We start from the raw sequence: 15,516 nt of genomic DNA, 5'->3' as shown, positions 1-15,516 counted from the left end.
TCTTCTACCATATCATTTGTCTGTCTAGAAACACCCATTGGGGTTTATGGATAAATTGAGCAAGAGAATCTACTTGAGATTTCTAGTTTCTGGAAGAAATTAACTAAACTTCCTGAAGCCTTGCGTTTTAATTGCAAAAATCAGTATGAACTCATAATGTATTTGATGTTCAAAATCAAAACATTTTTCTTACTCTTTCAACAAAACAAATGAATGAAAAACCCAATAAGCAACCATAAGAGATCCCTTAGCAACAAAACTGAAGACTAAATGAATCAAAGAACTTGGAGGAAATGGTTGATTCCAGACTGGAGGCAAGTTATATACAGTGGGTGAGGTAAGGGAAAAAAAAAGATTCACCTTGAGTTGGTAACTGCTGAAACTGGGTCATGGGTGCATTAAGAATTCATTAGACTTTTCTGTCTAGTTTTGAACATATAAGAAATTTTTCATAATACACACAAAATAAAACAAAAAAGAACCAGGTCCCACAGTCTACTTGGATGTAAATTTTTATAATGCAGAGTGTCCATAAATGTTTTATAATGTATATAAAACACAATTTTGAAGCAGCTACAGAGGGCTACATTCCAACAGAAAATCTAAATGATGGTAACCTCTTGCAATTATACTGTATCTGATTTTTACTTCAAAAACGTTGTGTGTATTTTTTAGCTCAAAGTCTGCTATGGACTGAATTGTACCTCTTCAATTTCATATGTTGAAGCTCCAACTCCAAAAGTGATTGTATTTGAAGATGGGGCTTTGGGAGATAATTAGGTTTAAATGACATCATAAGAGAGTAGCCTTCTTATAAAGTTCTTATAAAAACAGACACTATAGAGTTTGCTCTCTCCTCTCTGTACCATGTGAGGACACAATGAGAAATGGCCATCTGCAATGTAGGAAGAGAATTCTCACCAGAACCCAGCCATGATCGTGGACTTCCCAGCATCCAGAACTGTGACAAATAAATTTCTGTTGTTTAAACCATCTAGCTTAATGTATTATGTTGTGGCAGCCCAATCTGGCTGATACAGGGCCTTTCATTTTTAGTGCTCATTAAATGGCAGAATTTAAAATGGTAGATTTCTAAGTTGCCTTGAAAATTCTCAAAACACAAAAGAACATTTTGTCTTAAACTTGAAATATACTGAATATACAAACATAAATCAACTACTGTGTAAAATATTCATAATACCAGAGGCTTAAAAATGTAAATGATTAGAAACATTAAATCACTGATGTGATTACAGAGGGGTACTTCATAAAAATAAAGCAGCGACAATTAGAATCATGCTTCATAATAACCATCTACAATGTGGAAAAAATTTCTTGCCTTGGGCATCAAATTAAGGTGGATAGTTTTATTCTGTCTAAGAAGATGAATAACACATATCTGGTCTGTTAGAAAGAAAAAAAAGGGAAACTAATTTACATTTGTTAATTAATCCTTGACAACACCAAGGACTCATTCTACTATAACCATGCTATATATAGTTTTCTACATATAAACTAAATAGCATGTTAACTAATTATATAACCTTTCTACTTACTGACAAAATATAAGAACATAAATTGATCTCTAGTACTTTGTATTTAGCACAAAAATATAAAGATTTTTAATATAAAAAACTGAATATAAATTGTTCTATTTTTACTTTTTTACTGATTAACAAGATTGTCAATTTATCTTTAATCTTTTTCAAAAAAGCAAGCAAAGGTTATGGTCACACATAGGAGAGATTCAATTTTACAGTTGTGGGTGCTAATCTGTGAAAAGCTGACTATTGGCTGATCATAACAGGAAAAGTGATGGTTGAAACCAATAAATCAGGAGATATAACTATACTTCATTATTCTGCTGGTAAGAATTTCTGGAAGTAATGAGTGACAACATCTTTGAGTCCTAACTAATAACTATCATAAGGCAAACAAAACAACTTTATACCTTCTTCTTAATTGTGATACTAATTCACCTTTTGTGAGGAGAAGCTTGTGAATAGCAATTCTTATAAGATGAATGAATACTCTGAGTTGGAAAATTCCTTTAAAAAGTATATTTGGATTTTGGAAGAAGTCACAGGAAAGTGGGAGATGATATTGAACCCTATAAATGTTCATTCATTCATTCAACATTGAGTTATTGACTGCATACTACGTGTCAGTAATCATAAGTTGGGGAAATCTGCCACAAACAAGATATGCAAAAATCACTGTTTTCAAAATATTTGTATTCTATAAGAGGACCAGTGTATGAAAACAAATAAATATACAAGTTAGTTTCAGTTAGTCATAAATGGGTTTAAAATATAAAACAAATAAAACACAAAGTAGAGCATGCCTTAGGGACGATTTTAGATTGGATGATGGGCAAAGCCTCTTGAAGGAGGTGATACTTAGGCAAAGACCAAATTAATGAGAAGGAACAAACTATGGGGGGCAGTGGTCTGGTGGAAAATGTTCTAGACATGAGGAACATCTAGTACATGAGCTCTCCATATCAACCCTCAATTTTGATAGAGTACCTCTTCTTGGTGCAGTCACCTACCCAGTTCTCAGAAATCTGTATTTACTGTCAAAACCTCCAACACTAATCTCATCTCAACCTCATTCAGTGATCTTGTCATCAACACTACCTCAGCTCCTCTGGTCATATCCATAAGAAAACTCCTACCACTGGGTGGCTCCGTCAGTTAAGAGTTAGACTTTGGCTCAGGTCATGGTCTCATGGTTTGTGGTTTGGGCCCCACATTTGGCTCTGTGCTGACAGTGCAGAGGCTGGAGACTGCTACAGATTCTGTGTCTCCCTCTCTCTCTCTCTGAAATAAACAAACATTTAAAAAAAGAAGAAAACCCCTCCATAATCTCAATTTCTAACACCACATGCCCTGACTACTACTCCTCCTTTCTTACCAGTTCACTACCTCTAAGTACCCTGACTCCAATAACTCTCTTATCCCAGCAGGATCTACAATCCATGGATTTACCACTTGTTTCCTATATTTCACTCCCAACTCTTGCCTTCACCACTTTCCTTTCTCATCATAAATTTTATGGTACATCACTGAAATCACTCCACTATATAAAACTCCAACTTTCTTGCCCCTTTCTTGCTTTATTCTATTCTTGAATAAATCCAACCCTAGTTAAAATCAATTCCATCTATTCTATGCCCACATCTATGTATCTGAACATGGCTAGAAAAACAAATCACAGCATAGAATCATACTGAATGGTTTGGCTTACATTCATAAACAGTATCCTAAAAAGAGCTGTTAAACCAGACTATTTAGTCTCCCACTGTCCTAGATTACAAGTTCATACTTATTGTTCTCTCCTACAACTGTGAACATGTCTTCCCTCATTCCATCCTTACTGAATAAACACCATGTAAGTGTTATTCTACAAAACCACAGCTGCCACTTGTACATAAGATCCCATCCCTCTACCCAACCAGCATCACTTCAGCAAATCTCCCCTTGTCTTCTTGGGTCGACAGTTTCTTTCTACACCCACTGTTCATTCTTATCAACATACAAACTTGGTGTAACTTGTTTTTTCCCAGATAATTTTCTTTAGGAAATAAGAAAATAAATATATTTTTTTTTCTGGAAGAATAAATGATAAGACTAACCCTGTATTTTCTTTTTTTTTAATTTACCGAATTGGCGAAGCTGTGGTTGTGTTAAAAGTATTAGGTCATGGGGCACCTGGGTGGCTCAGTTGGTCAAACATCCGACTTTGGCTCAGATCATGATCTTGTGGTTCGTGAGTTGGAGCTCTATGTCAGGCTCTGTGCTGACAGCTTGAAGCCTGGAGCCTGCTTCAGATTCTGTGTCTCCCTCTCTCTCTGTCCCTCTTCTGCTCATGCTCCATCTCTCTCTCTCAAAACAATGAATAAACATTAAAAAAATTTTTTTAAGTATTAAGTCATATTATAAAGCCCAAAAAAATTATAAAGCATAATAGCATGAAGAATGATACTAAAAACAGAAATAGAATTTTTTAATAGAGGCAATAAACAAACCTAACATTAAATGTGATAATTATGGCACTTCAAATCAAAACAAAAATAGGTAGATTAAGTAAAACCAAAACTCTAAATATATTGAAAACCTGGTGAAAATTTGCAAAATAATTAATAGAGAGAAAATATTAAAACATAAATGTTACAAAATATCGCTCAAAAGAAAAAAGTGGGCAATTCTCATGGTTAAGAAATTCAGAAGAAGATGTATAGATAGCCAGTAACATATGAAAAATATTTAACTTTACACATATTTAATAATATTAAAAAACAAAGGTGACATATTATTCTTGCTTATATATACATATATACATATACATGCACAATATACACACACCTATATATATAGATGTACAACATACTTCCACCCCAATGCCTATATTTCTATCTCTAACGTAGTGTACCCTATATTATGAAACATACAAGAAAGTATTTTCATACTTGTTATCAGCTGATAACTCCCTGAAGGCAACTTGACAATATAAAGCAAAGGTCTAAAAAATGTGGCTATTTTATAACAGCAAAAAATTAAAAATAATATAAATTCCCGACCATAGGAGATTACATAAATTATAATATATCTTTATGTTAGAATGTGATATGGCAACAAAAATCATAATCTTGAAGAATATGTGAGGATAGCTGATATTACTCCAGGCACCCTCCCACATCCTACAAAATAGTATAAAATAGTACTACAAAATAGTATAAAATAAGTGATCTCATCTTCCTAAAGTATTCATTATAATATTTATTATAAATAATATACCAAAAAATGATAAGAGCAAAGTATTCGGAGTAACTATTCTCAGTTATGGAGCTATGGGTAATTGCAACTTTCTTCAGTATTTTCCACCTTTTTTTACAGCAGTATATTTAGAAAGTTAAGAAAGCAACAAATATTGAAGATGATGAAGAGGAAAGAGGCAAGTTGAGAAGAGTAAAGTTTTCTTCTCTCCACTTTTTTAAGTGGGAATTGGTCAGAAATCACTAGTGCCTCAAGGTAGTCACATGGTTTGTAGGTCCTTGCACAGGAACAATTAGTTTATTGCAGGTTCTTCACGATCACCCCCACCACCATATTTGCAGATATTTTATGAAAGCCACCAAGGGCAATGACATCTAGCACAGCAATGAGGAGATTCTAGGCTCTCTATGCCAACCATGTGGATTGGGCAGTCAGAGAGTATTTCTGAACTTCAGTTCTAATCACAAAATAAATGGATTGACTTTTTTTGCAATGGGTTTGCCACCAGAACACAGATGTTGTCAAAACCACTGCTAAACCTAAACCAAAATGGGAAAGGAAAAGACTCATATTAACACATTGTCATTGGACATGTAGATTGAGCAAGGCTACCTCTACTGCTCAATGTGGGATCGACAAAAGAACTATCAAAAAATTTGAGAAGGAGGGTGCCAAGATGGGAAAGAGCTCCTTCAAGTATGCCTGGGTCTTGGATAAACTGAAAACTGAATGCGAATGTGGTATCACCAGTGATATCTCCCTGTGGAAATTCGAGACCAGCAACATCGAGACCGACATCATCATTGATGTCCCAGGACACAGAAACTTTTTCAAAAACATGATTACAGGCACATCTCAGGCTGACTGTGCTCTTCTGATTGCTGCTGCTGGTGTTGGTGAATTTGAAGCAGGTATCTCCAAGAATGGGCAAACCTGTGAGCATGCCTTGCTGGCTTACACACTGGGTGTAAAACAACTAAATGTTGGTGTTAACAAAGTGGATTCCACTGAGACACCCTACAGACAGAAGAGATACAAGGAAATTGTTAAGGAAGTCAGCACCTAATTAAGAAAATTGGCTACAACCCTGACACAGGAGCATTTGTGCCAATTTCTGGTTGGAATGGTGACAACATGCTGGAGCCAAGTGCTAACATGACTTGGTTCAAGGGATGGAAAGCCACCCGTAAAGATGGCAATATCAGTGGAACCACAACTGCTTGAAGCTCTGGATTGCATTCTGTCACCAACTCATCCAACTGACAAGCACTTGTGTCTACCCTTTCAGGACATCTACAAATTGGTGGTATTGGTACTGTCCCTGTGGGCTGAGTGAAGACTAGCACGATGGTCACCTTTGCTCCAGTCAATGTTACAACAGAAGTAAAATCTATTGAAATACACAGTGGGCTTTGAGGGAGGCTCTTCCTAGGGACAATGTGGGCTTCAATGTCAAGAACGTTATTTGTCAAAGATGTTTGTTGTGGCAATGTGACTGGTGATAGCAAAAATGACCCACTGATGGCAGCACCTGGCTCCCCAGTTCAGATATTTATCCTCAACCATCCAGACCAAATCAGTGCTGAATATGCACCTGCGCAGGACTGCCCCACAGCTCATATTGCTTATAAGTGTGCTGAGTTGAAGCAGAAGATTGATCATCATCCTGGAAAAAAACTGGAAGATGGTCTCAAGTTCTTCAAATGTGGTAGTACCGCCATCATTGATATGGTTCCTGGCAAGCCTATGTGTGTTGAGATCTTCTCTGACTGTCATCATCTGGGCCATTGTGCTGTTCATGACATGAAACAGACAGTTGCTATGGGTGTCATCAAAGCAGTGGACAAGAAGGCAGCTGAGCTGGCAAGGTCACCAAATCTGCCCAGAAAGCTGAGAGGGCCGTGTGAATATCATCCCCAATGCCTGTCACTCCAGTCTTAATCCATGGTGGAAGAATGGTCTCAGAACTACTTGTGCCAATTGGCCATCTAAGTTTAATAGTAAAAGATTTGTTAATGATAACAATGCATCATAAAACTTTAAGAAGGAAAAGGAGAATGTTTTGTGGACCATTTGTGCATGCATATGTGTGTGTGTGTGTGTGTGTGTGTGTGTGTGTGTGTGTGTGTGTAGCAGTTTTAAGCCATTATTTTTTTTAAAATCAGTACTTTTTAATGGAAACAACTTGTACAAAAATATGTCACAGAATTTTGAGACCCATTAAAACAAAAGTTTAATGAGAACAAAAAATGGATGAATGCGATATCCTCTTTACCTTAGTACTTTGATTACTTATCTGTTTGATTTAGTAATGTAGAGAGAATAAGGGGAAATACAGAACTATTACTTTTATAAATCATATGGTATGCACATATAAAAAGATTCTAAAGCACTGTAGACTTTAAAATTCTGTAGACTTCAAATTTTTAGTCTTTAACTTTTATGATATCATTTGAAAGCATTAAGTAATAGTCTTCAAAATTATTGGAAACTCCTGGGAATAGAGATTACAATTATAAGCAATTTAATGTACCATGAAATTGTCCTATCTGGGATTAAATAAAACGACCACAAATTGAAATCTATACTTGGATCTCACTCATTAAAACTAGCACCTAGATGGGGGATGAAAGACAAAGCTGATCCCATGCAGATAACATAGTTAAATATGTTTTTCAAAATCATATGACATAAAGTGTCTGCCATTTGAAACATTTCATTGTTTTACACATTTCAATATTTTAACAGGAGTTTCTAGACTGTATAATGAAAAGAATCTGAAAAGTCCTAAAGTTATTGTCTTTTGACTAAAGCAAGAGAGCATCATTCATAGGACAATGAATGTGCTACACACGTAGCTCTGAAACAGTGAATTTAGGACAAGTTCAATTGCACTAAGGCATGGGCTAATAAACATCAAACAAAGCAGTCATTGTAAGCCAAGCCTCATCTATTATAAACATGTGATCACACAGGGCATACTAAAGTCTTTGTTCTTGTGTTAGTGCACAGTGGTCAAAGGAAATTATATATTCTATATTTTGTTAACTTACTCATAAAAGACAATCAGGGGGTCTTATAAATGTATTTTACAAATACAAAATTTTAAATGTGAAATAAAAAGATGTAGTTTCACTCTAAACATATTCAGATAAATATTCAGATAAATAAAAATTAAAAATGATTATAAAAAGCTGGATTTTAAGAACTACAAAAAATAGGTCACAAGATTTTGCAGATATGCTTTACCAATTATCACTTTCTTATAAAAAGATCTTTGATTTATAAGGTTTTTTAGAGAATATATAATCCCATTTGACCAATGCAACACCACCTTCTGATAGAACATAGAACTCTTACACGTGAGGAAGCTATGGTTTCTCAAGGTTATTTCCTTCGCTCACATAGCTTGTTACGTTTTGGATATAGACCACCACAGTCTTCTGAAAACTATTATATTCTTCTTTTGACTGAACCACCACATTTTTGTACAAAATCCTCGTCCATGTAAATGCCATAAACTGAAAATTAAGGAGGCCTGTTTTCTATCTTATCATGGATTTTTCTTGTGATGTCAAGTGACCCCACGCACTTCCTTTGGCTCTTCCGTGCCCTAGATTCACACTGTTTATTTTCGTCTTTTCTTTGACTTTCTCGTGATATGAAAATTTTAAATGCTCAATGCTTTCTAGGCTAAAAGAAGCCACCTAAACTAGAATATAAGATAGTGAGGACTGGGATTTCTGTCAAATTTGTTCACAATGTCCACTTTGTTTAAGGATACCTGGCACAGAGAAGATACTTCGTAAAATTTATTAAAACATAAAAGTTCCCTTTGTCTACCTCACTTTATTTTTTTTAAGTTTGTTTATTTTGAGACACACAGAGAGAGAGAATGCACACTCACGCATGCACACGTGAGTGGGGTAGGAGCAGAGAGAGAGAGAGAATCCCAAGCAGGATCCACACTGCCACTGAGGCACGCCAGTGAGATCATGACCTGCTCCAAAACCAAGAGTCAGACACTTAACTGGGTGAGCCATTCAGGCGCCCCTGGTCCACCTCACTTTAAAACTACTAACCTCTCATGATGTTTCCTTTCACTATCATAATCAAATATCTTGAAACTTCAGTTCCTGTATTATAGCTTCAAAATCACCCACTCTTAGGTTAGGTAATCAATAACTTCCTAATAATCAAAATGTAATGGTCTTTTTATAGTCTTCATCCTATTAGATGACATTTACAGGGCACCTTGGTGGCTCAGTCTTTTAAGCAACTGACTCTTGGTTTCAGCTCAGGTCATGATCCTGCGGTTCCTGAGGTCAAGCTACGAATTGGGCTATGCTTGCAGCATGAGTCGGCTTGTGAGTGTCTGTCTGTCTGTCTGTCTGTCTCTCTCTCTCTCTGACTCTCCTCCACTTGCATTAACTCTCTCTCAAAATAAGTAAATAAACTTAAAAATAAAAAAAAAGAGGCGAGCCTGGGTGGCTCAGTCAGTTGAGCATCAGACTTCGGCTCAGGTCATGATTTTGCGGTTCATGTGTTCCAGCCCTATGTCAGGCAGTGTGCTGACAGTTCAGAGCCAGGAGCCTGCTTCGGATTTTGTGTCTCCCTCTCTCTCTGCTCCTCCCCTGCTCTCACTCTGTCTCTTTCTCTCTATAAATGAATAAACTTTTAAAAAACTAAAGAAAATAAATAAATATTAAAAATAAGAAAAACCGAACACTCTCTCTTATAACTATTATTGCCATTTTATATCTTAGTTTTCTTTGTCCCTTTCTGCTTCCTTTCTCCATTGCTGGCATTGCTTCCCTTACTTAAATAAATAATAAAATTCTTTAATTATGACCTTGGCTCCTCTCTTCACTTTGCTAGTTCTTCCTGGCCATATCTTTTACATCATGGTTTAAATTACCATAACTGTGCCACTAATATTCAAAACTGTTTCTAGATTTCATCTCCTGACTGAGCAAAAAGATTGCATATCCTGTCTTCTTGAATGACCCACAGAACCTCAAACATAACACCCTCAAAATAAACATTTTTTCTTTATAATCCTCTTTCACCAAACTGAGTTGTCTTGAGTTTTCGCACTTGGCTCCCCCCGCTTGTATATTTATTTTTTTTCTGATACTCAGCTGATGTCTATGCTTTCTATTTCTTTGGGGGAAAAAGAAGATGCAATCAAAAAAGAGAAGGCCTAAATATTGCCAATACCACATCCACCAACTTACTTTCATGTGTATCCATATACCACATCTTTTGTTCTGTTAATATGCATAAGCTGACCTACTCCTACCTAGAGCTAGTCTCTCCTTGTATACTTGGAATCTAGCCATACCTTTTAGCTACTCAAAGACAATACTCCAAAACCTGTACCCCCCCTTGCCTCTTTGATTTTTCCTCTCTAACCAAGATTCCAAATATCATGCAAACCTGATTTTTAAAAACTTTCCATCTTAAAAATGACAACAAATTCTCTTGATCCACATCTGCATCCAACCACTGTTTCATTTTTCTGCTTTCATTTACAGCAAGGCTCAAAAGAGGTGTTAACACCGTCTCCCCTTCTTTTCCCAAACTCTTGAACTAGTTCATTTAGGCTTTTGTTTTTCCCAATCTATGCAACAGCTCTTGTCAAGGCCCCAGTGTCTGCTGCACCACCAAATTAATGGCCAATCCTCAATTCTCTTTCATAGAACTAATAGGGGCATTTGACACAGTATATCACTCCTTCCTTCTTGAGACCATTTCAACACTTCCTTAACCAAATATATAAAATAGTGAATATCCTGTCCCCAACACCTCAGACCTCAATGCCCCTTCTTCTCCACATTTATTTTTCCCCTTATCCAGCTTTACTGAAGTTCTTCACAGTACCTATTACTGTGTGTATATACCTATTACCTGTATATATAGTTATTTTTTGTGAAATATAGGCTCAATGACAGCAAGGGCTTAGATTTATACTAGTCTCCAGCCCATATTAAGCACTCCCTAAATATCATTTATATAACTCATTTTTACTATTTGTACAATCATACTAATTAATATACAGTAAAACCTTGGTGTGCGAGCATAATTTGTTCAAGAACAATGCTTGCAATCCAAAGCACTTGTATATTAAAGCAAATTTCAAGAACCATTGGCTCAACAGTGATCATGTGACATCTGGCACCATATACTACTTGTATTACAAGACATCACTTGTTTATCAAATTAAAATTTAGTAGAAATGTTTGCTTGTCTTGCAGAACACTCACAAAACACTTTACTTGCGATCCAAGGTTCAGATCCTTCTAATTCTTACTTACACTATTTCATGTGACAACCAAATGGATATTTTTACGTCAATTTTCTTTCCTTTAAAATCACTTTTTATGTTGTTATTATCCAGAAGCACAAATCAGATAACATAGTAAATACATCTACAACAATGGTAACATGCTAAGAAGAAGGAAGTCAACATAGTATCTTACACAATTTGATTAAAGTTCAGGAAAACTCATATTTTACTGAACATTTGCATAGGCCAATTAACATACCTTTTAATTTATATTAAAATATGGTTATTAGGAAAAATATATGTAGTTATTAGGAGTACATTATAGCACTCAAGGTCATATATACCTGGATTATAACTGTGGCTCTTCTATCCAACGACTTGAGTCATGTTATTTAACCTCTGAACTCATTTTTATTATCCATGAAAATGGGTGATCATAAGTAAGAGCTGGGTCCTGGGTTGTTGGAAGAATTAAATGAACTAATGTGTATAACTACTATTATTGCCATTATATATATATATATAGGTAATTATTCATTTTGGTCAATATTTACTCAGGACCTCGCATCTACCAGGTCATTGAAAAAAAAAAGTATTAGACTGAACTTCTATTCTGTCTTCTATCTACCCAAAGATGCTTTATTTCCTTCATTTGATAGATATCTCAAGTAATATTAACATACCTCCCAATATTTGCAAACACATGTATTGGACTAAGCATAATTATACAAAGAAATATTTTTTCAGTAAAAATATCACTGAGTTGTGGTGGGTTAACTTGAAAGGTGGAAAATGGGGATATAGGCTGTATACTTTAAATATACTCTATCTACTTTACTATAATACCTGGTCCACTGTATGAAGTCAATAAATATTAATTTATGTCAATGTACCTAAAATCTTTTAAAAAGGACAACTGTATACAATTATCATATAGTTTAGTTCCTGGACAATTCTTAGAAAATGGAATAGAATCCAGAGACATAATAAAGAATTGGTACTCTTTAGTTAGCACTAATAAATAAGAACACCAAGTTAATCATTGCAATAACAATTCAAAGAATTAAATGGAAACAATTCATTAATGTCAAGAATGCTACAATATAAAAGCAAGTATAAGAACCTAAAAGGTGCTCTGTTTTCAGTCTTAAAATATTGTAATTTTAACTCTGCAAGAAAAGATAGATTAAAAATACATATTGTAAAGGGGCACCTGGGTGGCTCAGTCAATTAAGCGTCTGACTTCAGCTCAGGTCATGATCTCATGGTCTGTGAGTTTGAGCCCCACGTCAGGCTCTGTGCTGACAGCTCAGAGCCTGGAGCCTGCTTCGGATTCTATCTCTCCCTCTCTCTGCCCTTTTCCTGCTCATGCTCTGTCTCTCTCTGTCTCAATAATAAATAAAAACATTTAAAAATTTTTAAAAATATATGTTGTACCTATAATTTTTAAACTATTGTTTATGAGAAAAGCATTTTCTTTTCTGCTAAATTGTTTCTTAGATTGATTCTTCTTTGTCCCACTCTTTTTTCTTATGCTTGGTGGTATCCAGTTAGACTTGTAGAGAAATCATTGATTGAATCAGTAATGAATCATTTGCAGTAAAACATCTAATATATGACATTAGAAACCAATATATTAATGTAATTTTTATGATTAAACAATGAGAATAAAAGCCAAAATTCTATTAAGACAGTTTTCACTTTGCATTGTGTTTTAAGTATCTTGAGTACAACAACAGCAACATTTGTAAATGAGCATAATAGTTTTCAAGTATAACTATTCCAACATGAAAAAAAAATCTTGAGAATATAGCACTATATCTATGCACAACTAATCTTTAGAAATATTAGATTTTCAGAACATTTTGCAGATGGTGTTAAAATCCCATCTGACACTCAGTAGTTTGTTGAAGAGATTAAAAGTGATATATATCTTTTACTTAAACCTTGGAGTTATTTTTCATTCTTCCTTCTCCTTCAACCCTTCAATACACAGTCTTTCCAACGTTCCTCACCTAATAATTAACACTAACCCTGACCTCTGCCCAGATGCCTCCTATTTCACCTATTACTTTACTCCCCAGATCCTCTTCCGTCCAATATTAGCTCTTTAGACAGTACTACAAACCACTACCAAACTGCACATTCCCCTCTCCTCTTCAAATATCTGTAATGACCCCCACTGCCTACACAATGAAGTACAAATTCCTGACCTTGTATTTTATGCCATCCACAATCTGCATCTCTTGTCTATACAGCTTTATTGCCTAATATGCTCCTTCACGAATACTCCATTTCACTCAACTAGTACTAATCATTGCCTAAAAAGAAATAATGCAAACTCAAACCTCCTATATCAAAACAGTTCTCCAGTGCCTATAATGGATTCACCCTTCTCTGTATTACAGCTTCCTATCAAGGAGTATTTTTTTTAGCAGCATATCACAGTCAAGTCCATTAACACTCATTATCACTTATTTTTCTTAAAACTTCTTGTATTGCTATTTATGCTGTCATTTTACAGCAATAACCTCCTGACTAGACTATTTCTTCTTTTGCGCTCCACAATACATTCTCCATATAGCAGCCAAACTGATATTTTAAAAATGCAAATCATATCAGGTCACAGCCTTGCTCAAAAGCCTCTACTGGCTTCCTATACTCAGTAGGAAAGACAAAAGCATCACACATCACTCTGCAGCTGCCTGCCCTGCGTCCTCATTTCTGCTCTGGGATTTATCATTCTGCCCTTGCTCACCAGACTCCTGGAACCTACACTTTTAGCCTTTTTCTATGCAATTCTTCCTACACATCTCTGCATGGCTTACTTCTCTGACAAGACCTTCTGTGACTACCTTTTCTAAAAGATTCACTAAAACAAACACATACATACGAATGCACACACACGCATACACTCACTCACACACACACGCACATTCAGGCACGCATGATCACTCTACCCTTTCCCTTCTTTGTTGTCTTCTTAGAATTTAGCATCATCTGTCTTTATTAATTTCTGATGCTACTCTATGGCCAACTCTTCAAATGGAATGTAAACTCCATACAGTGGAGATAATCTTTATAGCTATATCCCTAACTTACTATATTGGAAATGCACAATAAACATTTGTTCAATTAGTAAATTAATCCTTCTGTTAACAAGCATATAATCTGTTTCCTTAAACAGAATACTAATTCCCTAAGGAAAGACATTTGTCCGAATGCTCGAATGTTCTTGAATCCAGTAAAGCGGCTTGAATGTAAGTGCTCAAGTGTGTGTGTGTGTGTGTGTGTGTGTGTGCGCGTGTTTTTAACAAGTAGAATCAATTTAGAGTAAAATGCATGCTAGGAATTACATGAAAACAGGTAGAATTTCCAAAGTGAAACAAAAAATAGAATAAAAATATCTTTCTACCCATTTTATAAAATAGCTGGTTTCTCACTCAATATGCTATGAAAACCTGCTTTATGGAGAGTTTTTATTGCCAAAGTCATTTGTGGAATTATTTTGTACATAATTTCAGCTCTTTTGAAATGAAACTAAACCACAGGGCTTTGCAAATCCGAGATGAATTGAATTCATTAACTCTAGGTCCCACAAAGCCTACAAGGTACCTTTTGGTCAAGTGCGTATTTCTAAAACCAAGACAATGATTTTTAAGCTTTTTTTCTTTTAGCTTTTTTTTTGGTACCAGACAAATTTGTCCTTCTGATAATATAGATGGGGAGCACAGATCAATAAAAACACCAACAGTCTTGGGGTGCCTGGGTGGATCATTCAACTGAGCATCCAACTTCGACTTAGGTCATGATCTCATGGGCTGTGAGTTCAAGCCTCTCTTTGGGCTTTGTGCAGACATCTTGGAGCCTGCAACCTGCTTCAGATTCTGTGTCTCCCTCTCTCTCTCTATGCACCTCCCCCACTTGCACTCTGCCTCTCTCTCTCTCAGAAATAACATTTAAAAATTTAAAAAAAAAATAAAAACACCAACAGTCTTAAAACTTCAAAGGAAATCAAAATAATTCACATCAAAATATTTTCAAAATCTAATAGCAAACTATGTTGCTGAGCCATTTCTTTTTTCCATCCCTCTACTCAACCCGCATGCTGAAGTTTACAGTGAAAGATTTAAAAAGGCAGACAAGAGCAAAATGCCTGGCACATGGTTATTATTCAATGATTATTTTTAAATGAATAAATAAAACACTTTAAGAGGCCCTCAGTAAGGAGATGGACAAAACATCTGGTCCCTGAATATTATTATAATATTAGTATAACTGTCATCCAGTTTAAAAAAATGAGATAGAAATGCAGTATGTGATCATTTCATTTGTAAAAGATACACCAATTGAGAAGAAAGGAAATTTTTTTTCAATTGGAAATTAAGTAATAGAGACAGAATGGGTTTTTATATTAACATATCATTATTTTTTCAATTATGCAAAACA

General features: G+C 35.3%; 1 protein-coding gene and 1 pseudogene across 4 annotated transcripts in view; one reads left to right on the top strand and one right to left on the bottom strand.

Annotated features, from left to right (window-relative positions):
• CNTN1 (contactin 1) overlaps positions 1 to 15,516 on the bottom strand; it is a 365,959-nt gene that overhangs the window by 306,125 nt on the left and 44,318 nt on the right. The window lies entirely within an intron of this gene.
• Positions 4,856 to 6,851, top strand: LOC122473149 (annotated as a pseudogene).

The sequence above is a fragment of the Prionailurus bengalensis genome, chromosome B4 (assembly GCF_016509475.1).
Source record: "Prionailurus bengalensis isolate Pbe53 chromosome B4, Fcat_Pben_1.1_paternal_pri, whole genome shotgun sequence".
Classification (NCBI taxonomy): Eukaryota; Metazoa; Chordata; class Mammalia; order Carnivora; family Felidae; genus Prionailurus; species Prionailurus bengalensis.
This window is presented reverse-complemented; position numbering and strand designations above follow the sequence as displayed.